This window comes from Anomalospiza imberbis, chromosome Z (assembly GCF_031753505.1).
Source record: "Anomalospiza imberbis isolate Cuckoo-Finch-1a 21T00152 chromosome Z, ASM3175350v1, whole genome shotgun sequence".
NCBI classification, from domain to species: domain Eukaryota; kingdom Metazoa; phylum Chordata; class Aves; order Passeriformes; family Viduidae; genus Anomalospiza; species Anomalospiza imberbis.
Genome location: NC_089721.1, coordinates 28341323 through 28358170, shown reverse-complemented (window position 1 = coordinate 28358170; position 16848 = coordinate 28341323). Strand labels below are relative to the sequence as shown.

The 16848-nt window shown below is 38.6% G+C and overlaps 1 protein-coding gene and 1 long non-coding RNA gene across 4 annotated transcripts in view; one reads left to right on the top strand and one right to left on the bottom strand.

The window, feature by feature from the left end:
* The window catches only part of LOC137464710 (guanine nucleotide-binding protein G(q) subunit alpha-like), a 469877-nt gene that overhangs the window by 428860 nt on the left and 24169 nt on the right, over positions 1–16848 (bottom strand). The window lies entirely within an intron of this gene.
* LOC137464711 (uncharacterized) overlaps positions 2860–16848 on the top strand; it is a 93245-nt gene continuing 79256 nt past the window's right edge. For all 3 annotated transcript variants that reach the window (XR_010994381.1, XR_010994383.1, XR_010994382.1), the window contains exons 1-3: positions 2860–2975; positions 5650–5788; positions 11270–11405. This is a non-coding gene — a long non-coding RNA (uncharacterized lncRNA). The remainder of the gene's footprint in view (positions 2976–5649; positions 5789–11269; positions 11406–16848) is intronic.

The following is a 16848-nucleotide window of genomic DNA, read 5'->3' as shown; positions in this document are numbered from 1 at the left end:
AACATCCTAATGACGTCAGACTATATATTGATTATATCTATGAATAGCTGTCTCAAATCACGCAGCAGATACTAAGGAAATTAATTTGAGAACACTGAAATAATTAAAAAACCAAAAGATAGGAGCATTGTTATAGGCACAACAAGAGGCAAACAAACTTTCTAAACTGTGTTTCTAAACATTTTCCAGCTTTGTGGGGTTTTAAACGTTCATTTTCTTTAATGAAAAAACACTTACATTGAGCTATGTAAATGCACCTTTTTCAACTTAAATGCTCGATTGCATAGATTTAGTGCATGGACTGGTCATCAGTAACTGACAGTGGTTAATGCACATGCCGCTAACATCTTTTTCTTCCATGTCTTTTGTCATTTGGTTGCTCCAGTCAGTTTTTCAGCATTTGTAGAAAAAAATATCTGAGAAGGTCAGCTGTGGGTCAAAGATGCTTGGCTGGCTCTATATAAGCCAGTCTGATATGAAGGGGAATATATCCAATTTCAGCCAATCTGTCCTGTGTACTCATCTGTTTGTTTGGTCACTAGCTCAGGAATCTGTGTTCCACAACAAGCTGTCACTAATTTTCTTACATCCTTTATATCCTCCTTGTCATTCCCTCTGATTTATATATATGTTCTATGTCATATTTCTGTTTATTCAGACACTTTTTCTTAACTTTGGTGTCTGACTGTTTATTCAGGATAACAGAAAATTGACAATACAGATGTGTAAAGCATCCTCTGTTTTAAAGAGCATTGCATCTCCACATTCACCCTTTGTCCCTGGGTGATTAAGAACTTGTCTACAAAATGGTTTTCACATTCATATGTCACATGGACCCAGCAGTTGACTAAATATGAGTCTGTGTTTTATTTTGAACTGCCCCCTTGGGATATAACTGTTACACACACTACAGTTACCATTCAGTTATCCTCTCCCTTCCTCTCCCTTCTTTCACAAGGATCTGTTTTTACAGTATTTTTAAGGGAGACAAAAATAAAAATAGAAAAATTAAAATTAAAATTAAAAAAAAGAAAAAGCATGATGCCCTAGCATCTCTTTATACCATCCCCTGTAACTTTCTGTAGTCAGCTTTGGATGTTAAAAGAATTATTAGAAGCACCTTAGTAGAAAGAGGGCAAATAGGCTTCTAAAAAAGAAAGTAAGCCTAAGGCAAGAAACCTGAAGAGATGTCCTGAACTCTGAATTCTAGTGTTACTTTTGGAAAAAAAAGTCACTGTAAACCACAGTATCTACTGATTACTTTTTGAAATGAATAAGCAATTTCACTATCCTTTGCTGAGAACAAAGTATAATGCAAATGGTGACAATCTTTTGTAAATTTCACAAGTATTATCCATGTTTGTGGTGCTTAATTTGGGACAGAATTAGGATGTTTGTAGGATTTTTGTTACATCTTACTTTATGAAAAAAGGAGCCTTGAATTTATTATATCAAACACTTGCTGGATTACTCCTAAGAAATGTACTTGCCTCTTAATCTAGACAAATGGATAAAAATGCAGTCAGCAAGGAAACAGATCCATAAAAAGAGAAGAATGGCAGTTTTTCAGCTCAAAGTTCCTCGAGCACAAACAGTATCACAGCAGAACTGAACCTAGAAAGAAGAAGTTGTCCTACTTGTCCCTGAGAGCACAAGCTTATCCTTATACTCTTGTAAGATGCTTTGCATCTGATCTACAATGTTTTATTTATCTCTTGGTCAAGCTCTGATGGAATTTCTTATTTTCAGCTGTTCCGTTCTAACAACTGTCCACAAAAATCATGTCAGACTTCTGTCTCAGTGATGTCAGAGTTAAATCTGCAATAGCTTCCATGATTTATTCTTAATCTACTCCAGCTAGAAATTACTCTCAGAACCCCAGCCCCATTGAAACTCATTATACCAATTACATGATGGCAGCATTTGTCAGAGTTATTTATTCACTATTTCAATGGAGAATTACTGGGTACATGAAGATACAGTTGTCTTGTATGTTAGCAGCAAGAAATAAGTCAGTACTGACATATTTACTATATTCTTTAGCTCATTTACACTTCTAAAAGTGAGCATTTACACCTCAAAAAAGCTTCATATGGGTTTAGGTGGTATGTGTGTCATTGTGCATTGTCAATAACTGAATATGGCTATATGCTTTTTCACATGTTGAAACAATGCAGACACTTTCCTCATTGTGCTTGGGACCTAGTGGTAACTCTGTATTCACAAGCATTAATCATCCATGATGCTGGATAGCAGTGACCTATCTTCCTTGCCATTTATCATGGTAGAAGCTTCCTTTGTGTCCTGTGGGTTGTACTCATCCTTATTCTTGAGAACACACCCCTTCTACAGGGTGAAAGGTGAATGAGACTTTGCACTGCTTTTAGGTTTTCCTGTAATGATGATACATTTGTTGTATATATAAAGTGTCAAATATGGCAGTTTATAATGGCAGCTGCCTAACTTCCAAACTGACTTGGAGAAGAACAGATCAGGGGAATTACATGACTTTAGATAACACTTTACAGTAACACTGTTGAAATGGAGCATATGTGTTAAATACATAGAACATGGTATAGTCAATCTAGCTGGCACACTGTTAGTCCAGCTAACACTTCCTGTCTGAGTGAACTCACCTCATTTTTTTATAATTATTGGGTCAGGAGAGAGAAGTGTGGGGGTATTTTTTTGGCCCTAATTACTGGAACAAAGAAATGAAGGCAAATATATTTGTATAGCATAATTCATTACAATTGACCAAGATGAAAGACTGCCCTGAAATTTAAGGGTGAATGAAATTACTTTAGCCTGTAGGGCTAGACACTGTTGGACTGAATATCTTGTTTATATGTTTGGAATCTCAGAAGAGAACAACTCCCTTCCAAGCATGGCACTGATGCTTATAACCTCTGCAACATTAGCTGACAGAGACAGCAAGTGTTTCAGACAAAGTCAAGACAAGCTCTTCTTTAAAGGTGACACAAAAAATTATATAGATGACTACAGGTTACTTAGAGATGACTAGCATATCATGTTAATGTGATTACTGTATGGAATAATTACACTTTATGTCAGCAGTTCTGGTGACATGGTCTTCACTCGTGAGATATTTCCCACTACCAAAAAGATGAAAGCATGTCACCCCAAACTTCTGTGTTAAATTGCAAAATCAGTGACATTGTGTTAATCAATTTTTTTTTTTCTTTTCTTTCTCTCTGATCATAGAATTGGTTAGTTGTGCAGCCTGGGCTACAGAGCGTGGGAAACTGCACGGACGGGTGCCTGGCAACACTCGCTGTGTGCGAGGGCAGCGTGGGCCGGGCCCGGCCCTGCTGAGGTGAGGCCCTGCCCGCACAGCCCAGCCCCGGGCCTGTGCCCCGGCCCCGCGGTGGCCGCCAGTCCCCGTTGTTTGACCTCTTGAGAATATTTTGTTAATATTTTTCCCTTGCATCTAACTCAGGGTACTACCAAAAACCATAAGTTCTTTTAACAGTCTCATCAAGCAAGATTCTGGGGCCTTAAAAAGTGCATTTACCCATTTGCAATATTTATGCTATAGTGTTGATATAATTCTCACAGCAGTAAACCAAATACAATGTAGAGGCAGGCAATGTAGCTGCAGGCAATCCAGGAGACTCCTGGAATGCATGGAAGATAACTTCCTGAGGCAAGTAATAGATAGATAGCTCTGCCACTGGGGATGATGTGATACTGGACCTGATTGTCACCAACAAGTATCACCAATAAGTTTGCTGGCTAGCAGACCAGCTGGGGACATCAAGAGGCAGCTTAAGCAGCAGTGATCATGCATGGGTAGAGTTTGCAAACCTGAGGAATATGGACTAGGACCCTGAATTTTAGGAGGAGGTGTTAATCTATAGGGCCTGCTGGGAAACTGCCCTCTGGAATAGGAAAGCAGAACAGAGATGGCAGATCTTTAAGGACACTTCATAGAGCGCAACAGCTCTCAAATCTCATGTGCAGGATGACAGCAAAGGATGCCAAGAGACTGATATGGGTGAATCAAGAGCTGCTGGTCAGACTTAAGCATAAGAAGCAAATGCACAGTCTGTGTAAGTAGCAGGAGGTAACCTGGGAAGAATATAGGGACGCAATCAAGTTGTGTAGGGATGGGGTGAGGAGGGTCATAGGATGGCTGAAGATTAATTTGACAAGATTAATAATAAAGGCTTCTGCAGGTATATCAGCCATAACAGGAAGACCAACCACACTGATGAACACAAGTGGTAAATGGTAACTATGGACAGGGAGAAGGCAGAGGCACTGCCCCATCTCTGTAATTGTTCAAAGCCAGGTTCTATGGGGCCCTGAGCAACTTGATCCAGTAAGTGGTAACCCTGTCCACAGCAGGGATCTTTAAGGTCCTTTCTAACCCTAACAATTGTATGATTTTATAATTAATTCTATTTTATAAAAATATGTATAAGTTTCCAAAATAATTAGACATAGAAATTTGTACTTATTGCTATAAATTAATTTGATTTGCTCAATTCAAGTCTCAGATTACAAGAGAAAGATAAGAAAAAAATTTTTTAGACTGAATTTACTGGACTACATTTACAGGACACTCTTTTTGCAGTGTTAGGAGCAGCTTGTTTTTCTTTTTACTTAACTCTTCTAAACATAAAAATATAATGTTGGTTTTAATAAGTTAGATGATGGCTCGTTGAAAGAGTTAGTTGAATTTTTCTTTTGCTAATGGACTTCAGCGAATTCCTCATTAAAGAATGCATAAGGAGAATTAGGATGAAAGAAGTACAATTACTTTTAAATATCCGTCCCCAAAACCTGGGTATCAGACTGGTGATAGTCCTTATTTTGAGCTGGGTCAGCAAATGTTACTCATGCCAGATGCTGTCCTCTATTTAATTCCAAAAAAGAACCTAATGGTTTATTAATTGCCACTGGGGTAGCTGACTTCAAAATGTAGATACTCTTTTTACACAGATGTTGTACAACCATGGAAACCATTAATTTCCCCCAGCAATTTTCTGCAAAGCTTCTTATATGTTTGTCTTGTGGTTGTCCAGGACTCTCAAAGCTTGGTAACATTAAGCACCTGCATATTTCACTGCAGTGTCTTATCTGTCCCACATGAAACGTCTTCTCCAGTAGACATATAGTATATTTTTGTCAGGTCAGACCTGGAGCAACTTAAAGACAATTAGAGCTCTAACCCAATGCTCAAGAAGAGTATTCTACCATGTCTGTTGGAGAACACATTCTCTAATATCTGGATCATAAAAGGGTATTTGCACACTGTTCTTGGGAGATATCTGGCCATCACACTCAAGGATACTTTTATACTGTCTTGTCCTGAGTCAGCTTCTTTGAAGCATACATATTCACCAGCAGAAAGAGGGTGTTTTCATCTCAGCAATCCATGCAATCCATTTCATAGGATTTCTGTGGGAGAGGAAGAAGATAGAGGTTCCAGTTTCTTCTCCAAAAAGCACATAAAACCTAACCTGACTTAAAACAATCACACAATCGAGTCTAAAGACCTGTTTTTTTTTGTTGTTGTTGTTGGTTTTTTGGGTTTTTTTTTTGTTTTGTTTTTTTTTTTTTTTTTTCCTATCTCATCCCTTTGGTGAATTCATATTTAAATTTACTTCTCTTGCTTTATAGCCTTCATTAATTCCAAATGATGAGTGAAGTTAATGGGAAGTTTTCTTCCCACTGAGGTGCAGATTTAATGCATGCTTAAGAACACAGAGGAAGCCTGTCTCAAACTGAAAGCAAAGGGAATGCATAGGCTCTTTGAAAGGTACGGGTTATAAAAATAAATTGCTAACATCTTCACTGTTTGTTTCTCAGGGGCTGAGCTGCCACTAGTACATTATGCATGTTGTTTTTTTAAAGACACTAATTATTTTACATGATGTTTATTAAGCCCTTTATATCATCACTATTCACCAGCTACCCAAATTCTTCAAGTGCAAGCAAAAGAAATAAAGGTCATGCACGGCTTTGACATGCTTTTGATGAATATGGTCTGTATAACATTTACCACAACTCAGAACAGAAGCCATTATTTAAGTAAAGCCGGTTATTGTTCATTAGTACAAAGAGTGTGCAGTAAATACAATGAAAGATTGCTTGGTTTACTATATCTTTGTCATCCAAAGCAGCTCTATGAATAACTACAGGGATTTGTTTTTGAATGACTTATTTGCTTGCTGCCTAATAAATAATATGTAATTAGGTTAATATATTGTTTCCTAGTTATGCTAGCAATGTAGTAGAGAAAAATAAAAGGGTGATTTCACATACAAAAGAATGGCAGATAATTTTCACATAATCCCTTAAAATACTTGGATTCATTAGGTATGGCTTAAAGTGCTGGGAGGTCTATGTGTAAAGGAAAATCAGGAGATAGGTTTTAATGAGTTCCTTATTACTCGGGTCAGGTAGTATAAAACTGCAGCAACTATTCTGCATTGAATAAAAGATCCATGGTGACCTGCGCTGGAGAATGAAAATATACTGTGCTAGATTACAAGTCTGGATGTTTTACTCAATCTACCAACATTTTTTCTGGAACTTATATTTCAGGATCAACAGTGAATAAGTGTCCATTTGCATCAGCTGGCTCCACTGGAAATAAATGTTAAATGAAATGTCTTGAGAAGATCTCATGACACTCAGAGAAATTGCTTGTTTACTGTGTGAATGTTGAACAGGCTAAATGCCATGATGTGTAAGGGCAGGGACAAAAAACAGCAGTAGGCAAAAAAATATTATCTCTTTACTAAGAAAACAATGAATATGAACTCACCAGTGGTCCTTTAAAAATTAAAAGCTTGTTCAGTAATATGTTCATATACAGCATCTTGTTCTAAAATAAATTTAGGGATGTTCTTCAGGATGTTAAGACATTGCATGTGTCCCTTAGGCCATTTTAGAATTCTCTTAAACTGCCAATCCCAAATCATTCACCATTTGTAGAACTCAGTATTAGAAACAATGAGGAACAGTGGTCTTTAGACATCTGAGTAGAGGAATGAGTGATATTCACATGCAATTTTTCTCTTCTAATGCAAATATCATACTTATTCAGTAATGTCACAGGTTTTATGAATTTTCAAACCGGGTCTCTAGAGAAAAAAATCAAATTCTATCATGATTTGAAGTCAAAAACATGCTAAAATAGTTTCTCCAAGTCTTTTTGGGTTGACAGAGGAATTACAGATGAGGTTTAAGTCTCAGTGACATGGATCTTCTACTGTTTTTCCTTCAGTAGGATCTTTGTTCATGCTTGCTAAGCCTGTTTATAAAACATGTCAAATTCTTGGTCAATATATATAAAATATTCCATCATTGGTCTTAACCAGACTAAAATATTCACCTGTGAAAGTCACCACCTCACACAACAAGCTCTTTTCCTGACCCATACTTCTGAGGCAGCATGGCCTCTATTGTTGGCAGAGACCAGAGGAGAGGATGTTGTTGTCATAATCAGTAAGTTGCCAAGGGGATTGATTTGCCTCGACAAAAATGAAAAGGAGACAGATTTGTCAGGTGGCTGGTGATGAACTGGATTTGTCCACACAAATGATGGTTCCTATCATCTTTGAAAGGATGTGCCCCAGGGACAAGGGCTGACTTTGTTGGAAATGATAAAACTTTTCAATTTTTTTAATGTAACTTTAGTCAGGGGTTTGTTCTCTGCTCAGGGGCAGGGGAATTGAACTTCCTCTTTAAAAGAAAGAGAACTTTCTCTGTTCATCTGGTGATGCCTGACGAGCTACAAATTTGGAGTAGACAGAAGGTACACAGGAGATAAACATTAATGAACATAACTCCAATCATCACTCCCTGGAGAGGTTAGAGACACCTGGTCTGGGAAAAGATAGATAAGAGAAACAAAGGATGAGGACCAAAGTAGCATTGAAGGCAAAGAGAACAATAACCAATAGGAAACTGAATACTAAGAACTGTGTAATTTAAGACCAATGTATGAGAAGTTCTTTGGGTTTTGTCTGTATACATATCTGAAAAGTCTGGTAAAGAACCATGTGTGATAGACTAATTTTCACTGCACATCCCAGACATGTGTAGATGAAATTATTTCTATTGCACATCCTAGCCAGAATAAAGTGATCCTTGATCCTCTAACACTGAAAATATGTTGTTGGAGCATTTCTGTCTTTCACACATTTTGGTGACATCTTGATTGAAAGAGGCTTCATTGGTGGGTGTCAGCTCTCTTGCTGTCTGTGCTGAATCTGGCTGAGATAGATCTAATGTTCTATGTGGTAAATCAATGTGCTGCTTCTTTATTTCCTTATTTGGTAAAACCGTGTTGATACACCAATGTTTTGTCTGCTGCTGAAAAATACCTGAACACCTTCAAGCTATTCTGTTTTTTGCCCACTGTTCCCAAATTGAAAAGCCTTAGGAAGGTCAGGAAATTGAGAGAAGACACAGCCACAACAGCTGATCAGATCTGACCAAAGCGATATCTTATTCCATAATTTGTCTTGTTCAGCAACAAAAGTTCAAGGGAGGGGAAAGACAAGGAAGACATCTGGTCTGGTGTTTGTCTTCCCAATTAGCTGTTATGTGTGCTCAAGCTCTACTTTCCAGGAAGTGGCTGGACACCGACTACCCATGGCAAGTAGTAAACAAATTCCTTTGTTTTGCTTGCATGCACAGCTTTTGCTTCACCTATTAAACTCTGTTTAACTTGATCCATGAGCTCACTCACTTTCTTTCCATTGTGTCCTGATCCTACAGATATGTGGGTGCTCAGTTGTTTGCTAGAGTCAACCCACCACACTTTCCTTGTAAACTTGGGACAGGTAACATGCAGTTTTAGAAAAGCAGATTGTAACTCCAACCACAGTTCTAGGATTTCTTCAGCTCCTTTTGTATCTTGCATGGTATATGTTTTGCACCACAATCTATTCACAGCAATTTGAAAACCAGCTTGTATTCCCTAAGAGTGGCAGGCAACTTACTCTGCACACACTGCTTTGAACATCTAGCCCTAAGGCTCTGGCAAATGCACTAAGGCAAGGAATTTTAGAGATGAGATTGTTCCTTTTGTCCTTACCTCATCCCATTGGCTTTACTAGCAACTACTATTCACTGTTTGGCCTGTATCACACACTGTTCTCCCAGTCCTGTGCATTGCCAGAGGCACAAAGCGACAGATAGAGAAAAGTGATCAATTCTAAGTTTGAAGTGAAATGGCAGGTCAGGAATAGGCAGGAATACAAAACATGACTTTGGTGTGCAACACTTGATATGTTTTGAAATCTGAAAGTGTAGCCAATTTGAGAACAAGCTGATACTTACCCCTCAATTGCACGCTTCCTAAATACTTTCAGTCACTTTTCATGGACTATTTAGTAAATAACTGATTTTAGTACATGTTTAGCTTGCTTAATAGCATTATTTAATGGTGTGTGTTATTTTGGGTAAAATTGTTATAGATTTTTAATAGGGAACTGCATCAAACTTAGCACATATACTGCTTCATCTTCAACAGGTATGACTTAATTAATTAATTAATCCTTTTACAGGAAATGATCCTTTATTTATTGTCCCACTGCAAATTGATCCTCTGCATTTTTATCTCCTGTCAATAATGCTTTAAGGCTTGCTGACTTGTTTGTTTAAATGCTCTAGACAACCGTCAATTATAAATTTTACATTATGTTCTTTTAGATCAGCTACCTGCATGAGCAAATTTGAAATATATGGGTGTGTACACAAATGCATACAAAGAGGCCTCTCTTTAAGTCCAAGTTTCTTGTAAAAGAAGAATCTGAAAATCTGACTTGCAAGGGCCTTTCATTACCCTCCATCATCCCTTTATATTTTAGCACACAGTGAAAAGGACCAACTCTAAGAGGCCATCTGAAGCCCCCCTCATTTTCCTTTTGCTTTCCAACTGCCATGAGGAGGAACTCCTTCCCCCACTGCAGTTCCGGCTTGGAGAAGCCGACATTGCAGGTGCAGTTGCTGTACCATCACGCTAGCTGTTCCAAACAAGGCCTGACAAGGACATGCCAAGGAATTGGCAAAGACCTGGCATGGACCTAGCAAGGAGCAGCCTGCTGTGATGCCTGCTTACTCTCCACCCTTAAGTCGAATGAACTTTTAGGGTGACTCTAGTGGTCTCTCACTGAAGATCCCCCATCTGCCTCATTCCCACTGTGACAGATGGAGATCGAAAACCCCCCTCCCACGGACTGAGACTGAGACCCCTACCACAGGGAGTGGGGAAAAAGATGGTATGACCACTAATGACATGACCTGTTCTCCTTCAGTGGTTCCAATGGACTTATTCTTCATTGTGTTCGTCCTGCCTTGGTGGTTTCAGTAGACTCACCTGTTCCCCCACAGAAACTTCAATAGACTCTCATTGTCCTGCATGTTCCCCCCTTTTTCCTCGGTGGACTATAACTGGACCCCTGAGTTGACCAGAACTTCGGAGACTCCCCTGACAGAACAAGATGGATCCCCATCGTAGGGACCACTGAGGATCTTGCCTGTGTTGGTAGCTATTCCTATCCCTCTCTTCTCTCTCTCTCTCTATCCTTTTATCTCCTTTCTGACCCCACTATCACATTTACTGTTTTGGCCCCTAATAAAGGTGCATTTGTTGTGATTAACTAATAGTCCCCTGCTGTTTGTCTTTTGCACTTTTGGGATAGGTGAAAAGAACCATTATGATTCCTTTGTCCCTATGGGCGGATCGTGACACCAACATGACCCCTTTTCAGTGTTTTAAGTATGCCCAGTTCACGGAAGTGAATGTCAGCAAATAGTTCTGGTTCATTCTGCCGAAGCAGAATGAACCAGAATAGGAGTGAAGTATTTGCTTAAATGTTTTGCTAATGCACTTTAATGCAGTGCTTACATTAGTGCCTGTGTTAATTAATTATCTGTTAGCTGCAATTCAACAAGGTGGTCAAGTAAGGCCATAATGTAACACTGCGCAGTCCCCCTACTTCATCACCAGTAGCTCCTACACTTGAAGTTAAGCATATATTTAACTATTTTATGAGTTGCCTCTTCAGTGAATATGTTTTATTTAATGTTTTCTGAAGTTAATTTTCCAGGCAAAGTATTCTGCCTTTCTTTCAGTTCTGTTCATAGTCTGTGTTTGCCACTGCCCATGAAATAATTAATCAAGAGGGAAACAAATGTATCTTCTAATTAACACAGACAACATAAACAGAATAGTGGCATTTCTTAGTGCACTAAGACAGCTAATTGTTTCCTCTCCCTCCAGTGTGGGAGAGACAACTGCATATGCAGGGAAGAAAGCTTTCTCTATTGTGCTGAAGGGGTTGTGCACCATTTATCAAGCTGACTGCTCTGTCATATCAGTGGAAGGACCCTGGAGAGCCCTGACCATGAGATTGAAGGTTGGTACCAATTTACTGCAAGACAAATGCATTGAACAAGAAAGAGAAAGCTTCTAATCTCTTCAATTTTCTTACATTACCCTGAAGGGTAGGGAATTAAACAGTAGCTGGTGACAACTTTAGAGGATCCTGAATGCATGACAGGAAAAGTACTAAAATAGCTCAATAGTTTTATTTTACACATTATACACTTTATACATTTATACATTTTATATGTTAATCTTACCACTGCATAAAGAAACAGGTTATGCCTCTTGGATATATGTCTTCTCACGAAAAGTTACTGAATTACTGAATTCATTGTCTGTCTGGTTCAATTTTGTTAGCAACATTTATAAAAAATACATAAAACCAAACAGAACATATCCCAGGGTCTTGTAATTTTCTTTTAGTTCATTGACTTTGGAAAACTTTCATTGCATTTTTGATATTTAGCAGTGCCAGTCTCTGGGAAATCATTAGAACAAGAGAATTTGTAGTGCCAGTCAGCTCTCATGCCCACTTCATCCAGAGTCCTTACACCAGTCTCTCCAGAAAAGTGTAAGAGATCCATCCCCACACTGTGCCAATGGGAGGAAATCAAGATCTTGTCCAAACACTTTGGCTAGAGAATGCTTTAAATGCCAAACATCCAGCCTTATTTCCTGATTAGTCATTTCTCATCTTGCATTAATTGCTGCAATGCTGAGTATTTATAGGTATATAAATGTCCATCTTCATCATTAAATCTTGCTTGTTTTTGATACTGCTGAATGCTGCATGGAATCCTCCTCTCTGAGACTGCAGTGTTAATTCACATAAATATGAAAAGAAGGCATTTATATGGCATCATCATCATCTACACAGATTTAATTCTTGCTCAAGACACAGAGCACCTTCCTTTACAAAGCTACCCACAGGAAAAGCTGTGCTCCAAGTGCTGCTAGCAAGATATAAATAATAATAGTGCTACATGGTTATATATAAATGGGAATAATCTTAAGGCATCCCTATACCTTCAATTTAAAGGATTGCTAAAGGCCATCATTTCCCATTTCCTAGTAGGCTGGGGGAGTTGGGAGTCACACAATAAAAGGACATACAACAATTATTGTACCATTACCATTTGCAGTCCTAGAGCTAAAGGTCAGTGTGGTTTGCTACTGTAATATTTCCAGGGATTTATAACTTGCCTGCATAAAATTTTTCTCCAGGTTAATATGTTTTACATTGAGTGTTATTCTGGATATTATTTTTATTTTTTTTTCAGGATAAAACAACAAGAAAATGTTTCACTATAAGTATGAATGCTGTTCCAGTCCCAGGTTGTTTTAAATTTATGCTCTCTTGTAAACATACACATTTTAGACTTCAGAACTCTGCTTTAGAAAATGAGATCTCATATAAAATAAGTCAAAGTTATTTCAGAGTTTGAAAATAAAATAACACCGAAATTATAATTTTCATGTTTTATAATGCCCTAAACATTTTTGTGTCTATACATGTATGTCATGTATAGATTTTATTAGTCACAAAATGGCACATGTCTTAAACAGGTAGTTACTCTTTCAACACTTGAAAAATAATTTTATCTGGACTATAAGAACTAGAGGTCTATTATCACAGGGAGAACATAACAGTTCTGCAAGGTAAGTACCAGCTTCCTCCCAAGAGAGCTGCTAAGCATCTGGGCCTCAGAGCAGTGAAGTAGTTGAGCATATGTTTTCCTAGAGATCCCCGGGCAACTGGGGCAGGGGCTGATGGTCACTATGAGTCATTGCCCTGCATTGCAAGGGCTTCTGCTGTCAATTGGGAAGATCAGTAGGGAATCTCCTGCCTCCCCAGGTCTGCAGTCTCTCCTCATCTTTACTTCCACTGTGATGACTTCCAAAAAGTCTCCTTGCTCCCACCCCGTGGCCTACCCAAGTGACCAGCTTTCCCTTTTCCACAGAGACACATGTTCATTCCAGGTGCAATTGCAGCCCTTTCAGCTATCTTAGCACCTTCTCAGAATCTCATTTCAAATCAGTTTGAATGCTGCAGATTTAAAATAGTCTTCTTTAAAACCAGCTTCTCATGATACTGTTCCTTGCTAAGCCACGTTCCTTCATTAAAAATTAATCAGGCAGATTAAGTAGCTTTTTATCCTCCCACTTCCCACAGTTTTAAGGTTTTCTTTTTTGCCATGTAAAAGAGATTCATCCACACTAGAGTGCTCGTCCTTAGGACCAAGGAACACGGGACATCTTTTTTTAGCCTTTTCCCAACCTTAACTTTTATCCCTCTTTCTTTTTCAAGAGAAATTCACTTAAAATTATAAACCCAGCCTTTACCAGGTCATGTGGCTTTGAAGAAAGAACTGGTGTGAGGGGCTTCTTGCTGTGAATCAGTGGGAGGGAGATACCTCTGTTTTCCACCCTGAATCCATGTGTTCCTTGTACAGGAGAGGTCATTTATAGATCCTTGGAGACATGAATCTGTAAAGGTCTCATTTTCCTTGTCTCTCTTTTTCTTCATTATTATAATCCTTTTTTTTTTTTTTTTGCTGCATTTTGATCTTTCCTGGATTTGTTTCCAGCATATGTTAACTTACCCAGCACGATTTTCTGGTATCTGTTATACAGGATCTAGCCAATCTCATGCACCTCTGCATAGCTGGGGACAGAACTTCAGAAAGCACTTAAACCTTATCCTGTTATTTGAAATAATGATCTAGTTTATGTTTGTTCTTGTTTTGTTTGAATCACTCCTTTTATGTGTATTTTAGGGTTTTTTTTAATTTCGTCAAATTTTGTCAAAAAGTATTTCCAAAGGGAAAAAGATATGATTTCCATCCACAGTCTCATGAAAACACTAGTTTATCAAACGTTTACACTTTGCTCAGCAACTCGGAGTCTTTCCTCATACTAAAATATGCCTGAGACTTCAAGAAGTAGGTTTAAATACTACTGTTTCTAGTTTTAAATCAAAAGGAAATAGATGACAGCAATCCACTAAATTGATTTGCAGTAAGATTGTGTCCCACTCTAGTGGAATATTTCAGCTCTCTCTCACTGTGTAAAAGCATTTCCTCTTTTAAACTTTCATTCAATGTGAGCCCGAAAGAAACAGTACTTCCCTTTGTGCCCCTGTAAATTGTAAAATTCTGCAGTGCAGAATTATGACAATGAATCTAAAAACTGCTTTTCTTACATTGACTAAATTATTTCCTCTTTGTGAGGAGACTTCTTCCTTGCAAAAGCATGTTAAATCCCCTGTCTAGGCATTTCTTCTCTCCTTAAAAGGCAAATGGCCTTGTGGTGTTTTTTTTTTCATTCTCCCATTGGAAGGATTTTCTTTTTGACTGTTTTCTATTAATCATTACCCACATTGTACGATCTAATCCTAAGAAGCTTCCAAAAATGACAGAATCTTTTAAAATGCTCTCTTTTTGAGCACAAATGCTAAAATAATCTGTTTTAATGTGAGTGCAGTTCCTGATATCTGAAGCTGTAATGCCCTTTCAGGTAAGAAATATCATGACATTTGATCTACTGTCATGGTGGCATCTGTGCAGTCTAACTCAGGATGGGTGGGAGAGATGACAAAATGCTTCTTTTATTAGGAAGGATAAGAATTAAATTGCTTTCTACAGAAAATGAAATCATGATGAATGAAGTAATTAGCAAATCAGTTTTTTTTATGATTTGGGGTGTTGAATGTTTGGGTACTGCTGTTAAGAAATGATGAAAGTTCTCTGAAGGTCTAATCCTGCAGATGCTGTGTTCCACTGATTTTTGGTTTGGTTTTGGCTTTTTTTTTTCCCCTAGGGCATTAATTACAATGTCACAAGGGTATGCTTCTTACTATTTCTGGAGGATATGTTTCTTAGTATTGCTAAGCAGTAACTGAAGAAGAGTATTCCACAAATGTTTTAGAAAACTAGAACTGTCTCTTTGCTAAAGAATGCTGTCTTATTAGTTGTATCTTCAATAGGGAAAAGGATTTAGATTTTGGTTTCAGTCTTGTTGTGTACTTTCACATGAACAGGTTTGGTGTGGGCTACTGTGTACTGAATGAGGCAACAGAAAGTGGAACTGCATCACACATCCAGGAAAATTGCTTGACTCATTTAGTAGATCCTTTCTATGCAGCCTGATATTTTCAGATTTAACACACGATCGATCTGACTAATTAGGCTGGGCAGAGGGCCGAGCTGAGGGCCACAAGGGGTTTCCCATGCCTCAGTCTCTGTGCCTCACTGCACTGTGCTAGGGGAGCAGAGCAATGGGTCACGGACCCAGCTAGAGGTCACACAAATGCGCCTGTTCCCCTTGTCATGGTGCAGCACAGAGCTGTGACACCAAATTACTGCAACCCTTTTGTGCCACCAGCCCAGTCCCACATCTACCAGTGATGTGAAGCTCTTAGCTGGAATAGGGATAGTACTCCACCATGGGAAAAGGGTAGGCTTATAGGATGAGGCAGGATGTGTCATCACTGCGTCAAATTGTTTACTGATACTGCTGGTGGCTGTCTCCTCTCCTTTTAATGATCAAGCTCAAACTCCCGAGGATCTGGTGGGCACTTGTCATTCAATCAGGAGTCTGAGCTTTCTAGCAACTTTTTGTAGCCCCTCATAACACTGTCAAAAGCAGTCTTCAGAGACTGAGACTTGGGGGCAGAAGGCAGGTAGATGCATCAGGGAAAGCACCTGAGTGAGAAATGGTAACTGCACATAACACAGGCTTGGGCAGCAAGCTGCTGGAGGGAATGTGAGAAACTGCACTGCCATCCGAATGTGTCTAGCTAATGGACCTTAATATGTGTGATGAGTAAGGTGGCTTAAAAACACATAGAGCTTTTACTTTTACCTTCAGAAATAGGTTTAAATATTTCTGCTGTGATTTCCCTCTTTCATAACATATTGGCAATAAGAACTGCACTGGAAAGTGGGGCACTAAACAGCCACTAAATTAGTAGCCACATATGTTGTGGTTTACAGAAGAAAGTATTTTGTTTATTCAAATTAACCTGTAAGTACACAATTTCACAAAATAAAAGCCAGCAGCTTTGGTAGGATCAGAAGGAGAGAAGGGGACTTTTATGCACTAAGAAACCAGCCCTATTTCTTATTCTGAGGCTTGATAATTTAAAAAAATGTGACAGCTAAAACCCACTGGCACATGCTGCAATGAAGGATGTGATAAAATAATGCTACTCATCTTCAAGGCTGTCAGTTCAGCAATCAGTACTTCTATTCATCTCCGCGGCCTGCTAACTCAGTGCTACCATGCGATAGATAAACCCTAATCCAAGTGACAGCGTTCAAATCAGAACTGATTTGATTGTTCACATATGATACCAAAAGACACCAGAAGCCTAAAGAGTTTATAAAAATGCCTGGGTGTCTCTTGTAGACACACTTCCCCTCAGAATATCTTGCAGTGAAGGATACACCAGCTCTTAAACCAGGGGTAATTTG